Source organism: Anoplophora glabripennis, unplaced genomic scaffold, assembly GCF_000390285.2.
Source record: "Anoplophora glabripennis isolate ALB-LARVAE unplaced genomic scaffold, Agla_2.0 scaffold96, whole genome shotgun sequence".
Lineage (NCBI taxonomy): Eukaryota > Metazoa > Arthropoda > Insecta > Coleoptera > Cerambycidae > Anoplophora > Anoplophora glabripennis.
Window position 1 is genome coordinate 228,212 of NW_019417365.1, and position 12,279 is coordinate 240,490.

The 12,279-nt window shown below is 28.3% G+C and overlaps 1 protein-coding gene across 1 annotated transcript in view; it reads right to left on the bottom strand.

Annotated features, from left to right (window-relative positions):
* LOC108904633 (thyrostimulin beta-5 subunit) overlaps nt 1–11,983 on the bottom strand; it is a 40,954-nt gene extending 28,971 nt beyond the window's left edge. The window contains exon 1 of the mRNA XM_018707267.1: nt 11,914–11,983. The gene's annotated coding sequence lies outside the window, so the exon portion shown is untranslated. The remainder of the gene's footprint in view (nt 1–11,913) is intronic.
* Between the last annotated feature and the right edge of the window lie 296 nt (nt 11,984–12,279).

Here is a 12,279-nt window from a genome sequence, read left to right on the forward strand (position 1 = left end):
GTTAGGTTAGGTTAGGTTAGGTTAGGTTAGGTTAGGTTAGGTTAGGTTAAAATTGTAGGTGAAAATTAAATTAACCGCTGATTTTCACACATGAATATTTCTTAAGTAGATTTGCTCCAATTTGGTGACCGATTTATAAAGCGAACATTTTCTTGCAATGTGATGTAAATAACATTCATAAAACCACTCAAAAACAGAAGCATTTAAATTTATAAAGAGAACAGCTGGATTGGGTAATCATATTAATCATTTTATATATGCTTTGATAATTTTTCATAAAAAGCTAAATTAAAGCTGCTTGTAAACATTTGAAATTCACAAATTACTGATGGTATATCTGCTAATTTATACAGGGTGTAACTGAAATTATTTTACACCATAAAGAAAAGTCCTATAAATATGAACATAGGTTTGTGGATAAAGACTAAATATGTAAAAGGCTAAAAAATATGCATACCAAATTTGGTATCTGTTTAAATTTCTTCTAGGAGATGATCAAAAAAAAGTTTTTTAACTTTAAAACCTATAACAACTTTTTTCGTTAATCGGCTATTGAAGTTTGCCCAACCGTTTTAGTCCTTACATTTTATAAAAAAAAAAACTGTTCCAAGTGTACTTTCCAAATACAGTTCTCATACTTAAAAGGAATAAATAATATTGTTTAAAATTTTTATTTAAAAGATATGAATGAACCAACTTAAGATATGAATGAACCAAAAACAAATTAAGAGATTTTATAACCATTCCATCAAGCATTGAAATGAATTACCTTTACCCAGTTGAATTAAATATATGCACATATTAGTTCCGAAATATAATTTAAAGCAATGACGGATTCCTTTATGTGGCTCATGTTTGAAGTATGTCCACGTATTTGCATTTCCAGAAGACGAACATAAAATTCTGGTAAATAATAAGCAATAACCCTCGAGTTTCTACAAACTGCGATTTGATATTTTTAGTGTGCATTAAAATAAGAGCTAGGAAATGCCACTCCAGTCAACAGAACCATGTCGGAAAATAACCTGCTCTTTATTAGCAATAAATTTTTTATTACATAATTTTAAATTTATGTACATACCTTTTATACACTTTATTTAAAAATTTAAATATCAGTACTTCGTTAATTAATTCATGATATTTTTCATAAAAACTCCATATAGAGAATTTAAAAATTCAAGTTAATTTGTGTACAGAGTGTATCATTTAGAAAAAAATTTCAAAAGATTGTTAGGTTTATTAGCTTTGGAAATGTTAAAGAAATGAACATTTTTAACGAAGTATTTACGAACTTACACTTTCGCAAAATTATTTACCGCGAACGAATTTTTTAAATTTTATTGAAGACTGCATTCATTGATGTTATCAAGTCTAACACAACCACCTGAAAATATTAATAAGTAGGCGTAGCAATTCATACGGAATATCCATATTTAAATTGTTAGTGTGTGCAGCCAACTGTTATCTGGTAAGGATACTTCACCGGATTATTATAATTTTCATTGTAGAAGTCGCACAATTAGAAAACTAGAAGAGAAAAATCCTTCTTTAGAACGAAATGTTCGTTATAGGGCAGTCTCATAGCAGGCCAGAAGTTGCACTTAAGTGCAGCGAATAGCACTAAAACGTGAGTACACTTGGGGAAACAAACGCCATACTCTTACTTCTGATACTATGAAATAAATTTTCAATTTTAAAAAATGGGTATTTCAATTTACATTTTCCAGATACAGGATGTTCGATAGGAAATTCTCGAAAATGGTTTTTTGAATATATTCAAAACGAACTAAAATATACATAGGTATTTTACATTTTATTTTTTTATTTATTATTGTATAGGATCTAGTAACACTCAAGGGTTGAAACAAAATGTTGACCCATTTCTCTTAAAATGAAAGTCCCAATTATTTAAATTTTGTTATGTTTTAATTGCAACAGTTCAACAGTCGTCATTTTTCGTAAACAAAATTTCAAACTTTAAGATATTTAAGATGAGGCAATTTCTCTAAGTATTTGTGGATTGATGTTTATAGAAAAAAATCTTATTTGAATCACTATCACTAAAGTTTGATCTATGAAATTTTAGGTCATGAATAATACATTATTTCTAAAAATAAAATGACTAATGTTTCTTATGGAACAAGTCGCACAATCTATTAAAAATTATAGCAGGAACAACGAAATGAAATAAACATTTTTAAATGACTAAATTTTTCACCTTGAAATTTGGGAAAAATATTGCTCCCACTAAGAACATAGATCAACACCTTGTAAACACGGACTCTAACTTTTAGTTCGTTAGGGGAAAGCAGTTTAAGGCATAACGTCTTATACTTCATTAAAAACTGCAAGTACAGAACTTGGTAATGGAAGTTTTGAACTATGCACCCGGACAAAAAACTCGTTGAACCACGTGAACGAAGTCAAAATAATATAATTTGCCAATAGGGAACTTGAACGGATACGGCATTATAAAAAGCTTTTAGAATTAAATTTTAATGTCACATATATTTTTGTTAAATAAAATGAAAATAATCCCGTTCTACACTGAAAAAACTGAATGTGAAAATGTAATTTAGGTAAAATATCGTGTGCTGAGGCAATAAAATTAGTGTAAAAAAGTGTTACAGTTGTGTTTTTAATTTCTCGTAAATTTATTAGAACTTAATATATTTTTTTGTAAATAAGCACTGTATTTTTAAAAATCTATTTCAAAAATATTAAATATTCGTAGATTCGCAAAATGTAAAATTACAATATGGAATTGTAATTTGTTTGTGAATTTATAAGATATGTGAAAATGAACGAAGATTTTTTTTAAGCGTATTACAATAGTTACCTAAATAGTGGAATTAATATAAAGCTTTCCAAATTGCCATTGCTCTTTACTTTCTTTTTATTCTGGAATATCCAAAGGAGGCATACCGTGTTCCAAAATTTGCATAAATTGAAAAATTATTTGAAAATATATCCAAAAGGGGCCTCAGTCCCAAAGAACTGTAACTTTAAAGAAGTTATAAATTTAGTAGCAAACAAAAGAGATAAATGTAGAATGATTGTTGGTTTTTTAATTAGTAGAATTCATGTGTTCAGTGTTCTTTATTTGTGTACACTCGGAGAAAGTATTGTCATGAAAATTTACACAATTGTTTCTAAAATAGAGTCAGGCATAAATTCGTGTTGTCATTATTTTTTCAATCGTGAAATTATTACCAACAAATTGTAAATTTTCTAAATTTAGCACAAAATATTGTATGAAAGAGTAGCTATTTATAAGATTAATTATTTCCATAATTTTGTTTAGTAGATATAGGTATAACATCTTATAGTTTTTGCAAATGTATTTCTGGAAAATTCTTTAGTAAGCAGTAAGTAGTAAACAAAGCTATTAAAAATACAATGTATACTCACAATTTAGTCTTTGTGTACATTAAATGTTATAGACATCCCATTTCGTTACATTCTAGTGCAATTATTTTTTAAATAAAATTATTAAGAATTATCAATTTTTTCAAAAGAAAATATACATTGTAGGGAAATACTTGTAAAAATTTATCAAATCACTATTACGAATTTAAATATTACCTATTGTAATACAACGTTTCGTAGTACTTATAAAAAAATATTTAGGATGTCACAATGTAAAATAAAGAAACATTGTAAAAATACACTAAAAATTTACAAAAATAAGGTACTACCAAAACATACTTTACATATACATATTTGTAAATTGTACCAATTAATTTCTTGTGAAATTTATTAATAACGTAATGGATAATAAATAACAATATTTTACAAGTAAAATAACAAATAAATATTTTCAGTGCAGCAAAAATCAACTCTTCCATTTATTTAGTTCCGTATCTTAAAAATTTTCATGAAGAAATAATTTATTCATTGACCATATCTGACAAACACATTACCTATATCATTTAGTAAAATTTTACATGAAATGAATATTAAAAAAAGCACCGGTACTCTGTAGCTAATACAGAATGTGAAAAATCTTGCTGAAATAGTACGTTAAGATCGATATAATTATTGTCTGAGTCTAAACAAATAAAACCTGTTGAATATAAATTGAAATATGAATACTAAATATCGTTAAATAGATAGGGTAGTTCATCCGGATTACGGCTGAGGAAACTTAAGTGATGAAATTTAATCTTTATCATGTTACTCTCAATTACATCTTGTCTGCTACTTATAAACAACTTAGGTATAAAGTGAATATTACTGTTAAATTTTAAATTACATAAAAGTAGATTTCATCAAATTACATTCTTTTATCGGTTATGAAATTATTTACTTTTACCGAAACTTATAAAAAAATTAGTTAGCGTAACGTATAAATACCTCCAAAATTATATTAAAAGCCTATTTTAAATGCATGTAGCAAAAAACATTGAAGCTGAAGGTGGGATGAACAAACTTGACAATATCGCAGACGATCTGCGGGAAAAATGTCTAAAACAGAAAAAATATTAATTTTTTAGGGTGCAACAATGGGAATGGAGACTTTTCCTTTCTTAATATTAATTAAAACCTTACTCCAAACAAGATCAAAGACGAAACAAGATGGCTATGACTTAAAACCCTCAGCAAGGAAATGCCTAAATAAGAAACTTACGTTTTACAATTTTAAATGGACAGCTTTTAAATCAGAAAAATCTGTCAGGAGAAAATTTTTATTTTTCGTGGTTATGAGTTCAAAGGGCTCAAAAATAATGAGAAACTTGGTTAAAAGTCAAACCAATTTTTAACCTAATAATATATAGGGTGATTCACAAATGGTGACCAAAAAGTAAGTTTGGCATTCTTTGGTGAATTTTAAGGGGAGTCTTTCCTATACCTAAAGTTTTTATCTAGGACGCTTCGTTAAAAAGATACAGGGTTTTAAATTTCAAAAAGTATTTTTTAGATAATTTAAAAACTAGTAAGTGAAATAATTTGAAATCGGGCACATGTTTTTATGTAAACATTATCCAAAACCTGAGTTCTTTTCCTAAAATTTACATGCTCCAATGGCGGAAATACAGCGTATCGGTGGCATATTTTTCTAAATAAAGTAGTACGCCATTGCTTAACCTGCCTGATTTTCGAGTAAAACTTAAAAAACTAACTGAGAACACACTTCGATATTCGAATATAATGCTTTTTAAAATTACATAGGGGGCTGCGATAGCCACTTTGACATTCTGAGCAGTTAGAAGAAAGAATAAATATTGCTTTTCATCAGATTCAAGCAACACTAAGTTTCGAACAAATTACATTTTCGTTACTAAAAAGATGTCGGGCTTATCTTCGTGGAAATGGAGGTATTTGTGTGTATTTACTCAAATAAAATCATTAAAATGATTACTATTTTTATTAATTCCTTTATTCGAATAAATAACCGAATGATTAGTGCTTATTAGTTGGTTTTTTTAAGTTTTACTCAAAAATCAGGCATTTTTCGATAAACATAAGAGAGTAGTAATTTGTAGAAAATTCAAAGACGAATCCGAAAATATCATGGTTGTTACAGTAAAGCAGTGACGTACTATTTTATTTAGAAAAATATGTCACCGATACTATGTATCTCCGCCACTGAACTATGTAAATTTTAGGAAAAACCCACAGATTTTGGACAATACATACATGTGCCCAATTTCGAATTATTTCACTTACTAGTTTTTATTTCATTTAAAAAAATTTAAACTATTTTTTGAAGTTATATCTTTTTAACGAAGTATCCTCTCCTTAAAATTTACCAAAGAATACAAGGTGTCATTTTTGGTCACCATTTATGAATCACCTTGTATATTATTATATTGTCAATATCCAAAATTAATTAGGTATACTCTCTAGATGGTGACGAATTATGACATTTTAAATAAAATAATTAAAGTATACATAAACATTTGTCTACGAAAACTGACAAAATATAAAGTCTTTGTAGAATCCAGTTACCTATTACTGTTTTTTCCTAAAATTATCATAAAACTTTGAGTTGATATTTTTTTCATATAATTTCAGTTGTCCTGCTAACACGAATTTAATATTGTTTTGGTTGCAGTAAATCTCAGTTCTTTCAAAACTGAGTATTTCTTTTCATGGGTAACCATCATAAAATGTCAAATGTAAGCGTGAAACTAGAAACAGATATATGATACAATTATTATGCTAATAAAAATAGTATTTTATACTTTAGAACAATTTTACATCTTTGAAATAAATGTCAATTTAAATTAATTGACTACCTACTTACTTACAATATTTTATAAAACTATTGATGGAAAAATGTTAAACTACATTTAATGTTCATTTCATTGTCTGTACTTATTTAACTTAATATAACAGTAATTTCTTTTTCCTCAAATACACAACGTTGCTGAGGTAAAAATAATCTATTTAATTTTATCCACACTGCCATTCTAGAAAATGGCGAAGTCGCAGGTGTTCACAAAGGACTTAAAACATTCTTACTATTGGAGATTAAACTAATATGTCTTTAAAATGTGTTCCAGTGCTTTTTAAAATCTTACAAAAGACAAATGCCCTTAAATAAAACTTCATATTTCCTCCTTGAAAAATATAGTCGATACCTATCTGTAAATCCATTTATAAAATTTTTATTAGAAACCAAAAAGACTCTGAAATTATTCTCAAAAAACATTAAAAAAAGTACAGTGACACAAATAATAATTAATTAAATTAAGTAGTAATTAAGTAAATGAATGTGTGATTTTCTAAAAGTTTAAATGAAACATTCTAAAATTTCATTATAGCAATTATAACATAATAATTATTATCCAAGAAATATGATTTGATTTATATTTATGTTGCACAAGCCACGAAAATTACAAACACGTTTTATATAATCAATGGTAATCATCTGATATGATTTTTATTACTGATGAAAATTATTGCTACATGAGTGTAATGCAGTTTGAAATACCTAGTGGTTTATTTGAAATGTAATATATAAATACATTGCTACTGTTTTAATTTAAAAAATAAATTATTAATGTAAATATTATTATTGGTATCTACTGCAACATATTAATTTAGTAATTAAGGCACATAGGTTGTTATATGGATATATACTGAGGTCGGCAGTGTACGTCGACCGAGGGTATTATTATCCTATAACACCCGTAGTGTCTTCAACGTTTAATAACTAGTTTATTTAATTTGAAATGATTTTTGACTTTAATGAAAGTTAACTTGCAATTTCTAATACTGAATTCATTTATTTCCGTGATTAATCTTTTAAAATTTGCTCTAGAATGGATATTGCAAAATAGACTAATTATATCAAAAATTACATATTAGTAGGACGTTAAAAAAATATACAATTAACTAATCAAACAAAAGACAACAAAAATAGAGTAACATATATTTTTTGTATAAGGTATTGTTTGAATTATGTGGTATAGTTTTTGTTTCTCCTGTATTAAGGAAATAAAGCCTTGCACGAAAATGATAAATTACGGATTATTTTTATAAACATAGTTTTATCTAACCAAATATTGTACACTGAAAAATGTAAATAGATATTCACTGTATATCGCGCACTTCCATAAGATAATGTTTCTAAAATCTGTCTGTTTCTGTTTTCATAACTCATATATGACGCTTTGATTGATTTCAATTATATTTAACATTACAATACAAATTTAAACTGACAGAAATAATATAAAACGTCGTTGGTCTCAGTTCTACAAACGAAAAGTGAGATGTTTTCAGTTTGATGTTTTTGGTTTTTGGTTAAGCAAAACTATTTTCAGAAAAAAACATCTTTGCCCAACCAAAAATCTCACTGAAAAAGAAACAAAAATACATACCGCTGTCACTTCATGTTTCGAAAATTTATAATTTCAATTTCAGAACTGCAATGACGTTTCTTTTTAAATAAATTTAACTATTTTTATAATACACTGAATCGCCCGTTTTAATTTAACTTGCCTTTTTTCTTCAATGTGGAATTTTTGGTTACGCAAAAATAATTTCATAAAAATAACCGCTGTCTGACTTTTTGCACAAACGTTTATTTAATTACACAGCCACACACAAAAAAAGTAGTCTGTACTTTTTAGGTGACATATGTTATCTGTAGAATTTTTGCCTCCTGATCACGAATCCGGTGTCAGAATTGAGCTATCACATCACAGGAATTTCCTAACCTCAAAAAACAAGTAAAAAATAGCAAAAATTCATGAAAAAGTGCTGGGAAAAATACAAAATTTTTTTTTCTATATTTAAATCTTCATTTACTTAGTTAAGACTCCGCCCAACGTGAATCCGCGGTCAGCATTAATGGTTCTTTTTCTAACCTCAAAAAAACGGGTCAATTAAAGCCAGATATCACGAATTTTCAAACAATAACAGATTCACGCCAAATTTAGTATACGGGGGTTTTATGGGTCGCTGATCACGGACCCGTGGTCAATTTTGCAAAATTCAAGACGGCGGATCCAAAATGGCCGACCAAATTTTCAAATACCTATGTAATAACAGAATCGCAGCAGATTTGGTATACGGGGGTTTTCGGGGTCGCTGATTACGTATTCGAGGTCAGAATTACCAAACTTGTTCTTTTTTCTGTAAAAAATCTATTCACGGGTTGAATTTTGTAAATCTGATCTCGGATTCGTGATCAGCGACCCCGAAAACCCCCTTATACCAAATTTGATGCGAATCTGTTATTTTTTTGAAAATTTGGTCGGCCATCTTGGATTCGCCATCTTGAATTTTGCAAAATTAACCTCGGATCCGTGATCAGCGACCCCGAAAACCCCCGCATACCAAATTTAGCGCGAATTTGTTGTGTTTTGAAAATTAGTGATATCTAACCTTAATTGACCCGTTTTTTTAAGGTTAGAAAAAGAACCATCAATTTTGACCGCTAATTCACTTTCGGCGGAATCTTAACTATATAAATGAACATTTGAATATAGAAAAAAAAATTTTTCTAGTTTTCCTAGCACTTTCTCGTGAATTTTTGCTATTTCTGACCTGTTTTTGAGGTTAGGAAATTTCTGTGATGTGTTAGCTCAATTCTGACACCGGATTCGTGATCAGGAGGCAAAAATACTACTGATAACATATGTCGCATGAAAGGTACAGACTACTTTTCTTTTTTGTGTGGCTGTGTTATTTTTTCAGAAGTGACGAAATACGAAATGCACGGAGAAACAAGGTAAGTGATTATCTATTTTTCTAAAACCGATTGTAATTATAACATTTTTTAAACATAAGAAAATAAAAAAGCAAAGATAATTGTAATGTCTATAGAAGAAAATATATTTATTCAAATTATTTTGTCTAATGTATAGTTTTTATATTAAACTAAGATTGTTAGCTTCACAAGTCTTTTTTTTAGTACAGGGTTTTCAGATTTATAGGTGCACAAGTCTTTAACGCAGTAAATAAAAAGAAGAGACGTTTTTTTCTTTAAATAGGCCCTAATAAAACACTTACCTACCTACTTTTGAAAGTTGAACATTTGTACAAGCATTATATTAATAAATTTATCTCAAATTATCATGTTATTCTGTACTGCTTAAAATACCTCTTTACCAATTTTTGTAAAGATATATTTATTTTTAAATGCTTATATAAAAATTAAAAATATAACAATTCTTCGTGAATTTTAGTTTATCACTTTATTTTTTGTTTTGTTCATTTAATTTTTCTCAATATAATATATAATATCGAAAAAAAGGGGTTTGTAACTTACAATTTCCCACAAATGGCTTATACTATTTTGCAATATTAATTTATAACAATAGAAAATAATAAAAATCGGCAACTCATTGCCAGTATATGGATACAGAACAACGTGGAGAATTTTGGAACAAAAAATTACAATATCCGAAATTTGATCTCTAAATAAATCGTAGTATAGAATTTACAGTTTTGAGGAAGTAGTAGTTTCCCGATATGCCCCTTTTTCAATTAAAAAATATATATTCGCATGTCCCCAGATAGGTGGCTCTTGTAAAAGACAGAAAATATTGGTGCTGAAAAGTGGCATCTTGTGATTCGGCCATGCTTGGTTGTGAAAGAAACACTGCCATGATTTCAAATTCGTAAAATGCCTTGAACATTTTGAAAAATTTGATTTGTTAAGTAAAGCGCAATTTCTGTATAACATACGAAAGAAAGTTATCAAAAAATGTTTCTCAGAATGAAAAACTGAATTAATTTCATTATCTTATGGCTTTGAATTTTTGCTTTTCGCTAGTAAAATGCTCTTTTTATTAATTTTTTGTATTTCATACAGAAAAGGCACTTTACTAGCAACAATATCTTACATCAAGCAAAAAATAAAAGTAAGACATTGAAATTTTACAAAAACACTCGGTTTTTAATTTTCAGAAACTTTTCCTAACAACATTTTGTGATATACAGAAATGGCACTATACCGGTGAATAAAATCTGATTTTTCCTAAATTTCTAAGGCACTTTCCGGATTTGAATTCACGCCACATTTCGTTTCACAAACAAGTTGATTAAAGCTGAATACCAGAAAGTAATTTTTCAACACCATTTTTTTATTTCTCACAAGAGTCGTTTCATCTATCAGGAGGGACGAGCTGTATATTTGAATTTCGTTTCTTATGTTAGTAGCGTGTACACCTATAGATTGGGACATCCTGTATATTTATTTTTAATTTTCTAACATTCGTAGGCTCTACAGAATAACTTGGTATGAAGAAAGTATATAATTTCTTTCTTAACTATTTTATTTAACATATTCACAATATTTTAAATCAACTGTTTTAATTTTTATTAACTACAATACTATATTATTGTCTACTGGTACACAGATATATTATTTTTAAAATTGAGGTTATACAAGTAGAGATCATTCATATCAGAATGTCAAGAAGTATCAGTTATCAAAGCATGGTTTTTACAAAATCAAAATGTCGCAAACTTCGTTTGGACTTTAGACCATTCCAGGCAACAGTTTTAATATACTTATTCGAATATTGAAAATAAATCTTGTGAGCAACCGCATTTGTTAATGGATATATGTATAAACTAATAACAAAAATAAATAATTTTAGATATGTCGTATTTGATTTGTAAAATTTATAAAACAGTTGACGTTGTTGTAAAATAAAAACTGTTACTTTACGGTACGATTTAGGTGCATGTTAAAATGTTTGCAATTTAATTTTCATTGTATACAGACGTTTATTGAATAACAGCTTTTCATAATATTAAATATTATATATAATATTATATATAATATATAATTAAATTAACTAGAAACAGCAACAGAGCAATGTTACAGAACAACCACCTGTTTTACCAACAGCAAACTTAAGATCGCGAAAGTCCACGNATTATTGTCTACTGGTACACAGATATATTATTTTTAAAATTGAGGTTATACAAGTAGAGATCATTCATATCAGAATGTCAAAAAGTATCAGTTATCAAAGCATGGTTTTTACAAAATCAAAATGTCGCAAACTTCGTTTGGACTTTAGACCATTCCAGGCAACAGTTTTAATATACTTATTCGAATATTGAAAATAAATCTTGTGAGCAACCGCATTTGTTAATGGATATATGTATAAACTAATAACAAAAATAAATAATTTTAGATATGTCGTATTTGATTTGTAAAATTTATAAAACAGTTGACGTTGTTGTAAAATAAAAACTGTTACTTTACGGTACGATTTAGGTGCATGTTAAAATGTTTGCAATTTAATTTTCATTGTATACAGACGTTTATTGAATAACAGCTTTTCATAATATTAAATATTATATATAATATTATATATAATATATAATTAAATTAACTAGAAACAGCAACAGGGCAATGTTACAGAACACCCACCTGTTTTACCAACAGCAAACTTAAGATCGCGAAAGTCCACGCTTATAAAAAATAAATGAATGGCCTACCTGTTGTTTCCGATTCCGGTTTCCGATGCGGGCGGGCGGGCGGTGTTTTGGAAGGACTCGGCGGATAACAGCGACAGTGACAGAACTTTCTGATTAATAAAAGTTGAGAACCGCTCTCATTATAGGGGTACCGAGAGGGCGTGTTTCTTGCAGCGCGCCGGCGTTCAGGTAGCGAAAAACTAACGCCTTCCATAACACTTTTACATAAATTATGACAATTTTACTAAAGCCTTGGAAGGATTGGGAGCCGGAACGGCAAAGCAGGATTTTTTTATGGGGCAGGTAATGACGCGAAGGATAAAAAACGCTCCCGAATGACAATATGAAGAAATGTCTGCTTTCTCCTTTGATTCATTCATAATTTTA